This window comes from Tupaia chinensis, unplaced genomic scaffold (assembly GCF_000334495.1).
Source record: "Tupaia chinensis unplaced genomic scaffold, TupChi_1.0 Scaffold141165_1, whole genome shotgun sequence".
Classification (NCBI taxonomy): Eukaryota; Metazoa; Chordata; class Mammalia; order Scandentia; family Tupaiidae; genus Tupaia; species Tupaia belangeri.
The window spans coordinates 1318424-1319328 of record NW_006201028.1 but is presented as its reverse complement, the minus strand read 5'-3'; positions in this window follow the sequence as shown (position 1 = coordinate 1319328).

The window sequence follows — 905 nt, the reverse complement described above, 5'->3', positions numbered from 1 at the left end:
GGAAACCCTCTCCAAAAAAAAAAAAAAAAAAAAGAACATCTGATACTATGTATGATGAAATCCATTGCTAATGTTGGGGCTGAGAAAAATGATACCCCCAAAGATGGGACTTTGGAACGCTGAGTAATTTTGACTAAAGGAGATCAGAAGGCTTCGGATGCAAAGTCTCTCTGGCCAGTTTCTCTCCTGAAATATAACCCAGAATCCTCTTCCCTAAGGTAGGTAATAGAAATAAGATCCCTTCATCCTCAAAATAAGCCACAAAACCTAGAAAAGTCACTCCCTTCTCCCTTTTCCCTTGAAAACCCTAATTCTAGAAGGGTCCTGCCCCAGATCCAAGAGAAAAGGTGTGACACAGAGAGCTTAAGAAGATACTGGTCAGGGACCAGCCGTTGGTATAATGGCTGTGTTGCAGGGACCAGCCGTTGGAATAATGGCTATGTCGCTGGGCTCCCATGTAGTCGACCGGGGTTTGAGTCCTGGACCCGGTGTCTTAAAACTCATGCCGGGCGCGCATGCTTTCGTGCCTAAGATCCAGAGAGGAGAATGGAGAATGGATTGAAGCGTGGCCATTGCTTTCTCTCTTTCTGTCTCTCTGTCTCTCTTTTTCTTTCTGACGAGTGCACACACCCTATAGCAAAAACCTCTCCCAAAAAATTAATAATAAAAAAATAATAAAATAAAGAAGATTCTATACAGGACCTGCTGGGTTTACTTGTCAGTCTATTATCATGCAACCATACTCTTTTGTATAATTATTTTTCTACACAGTTCATTCTTTGTTTTGTTTTGTTTTTTTTTTGAGAGATTTTTGCTATAGGGCGTGTGCGCTCGCCAGACAGACAGAGAGAGACAGACTGAAAGCGAGAAATCACCCACCAGGGGGGATGGTCATGCTGCAATCT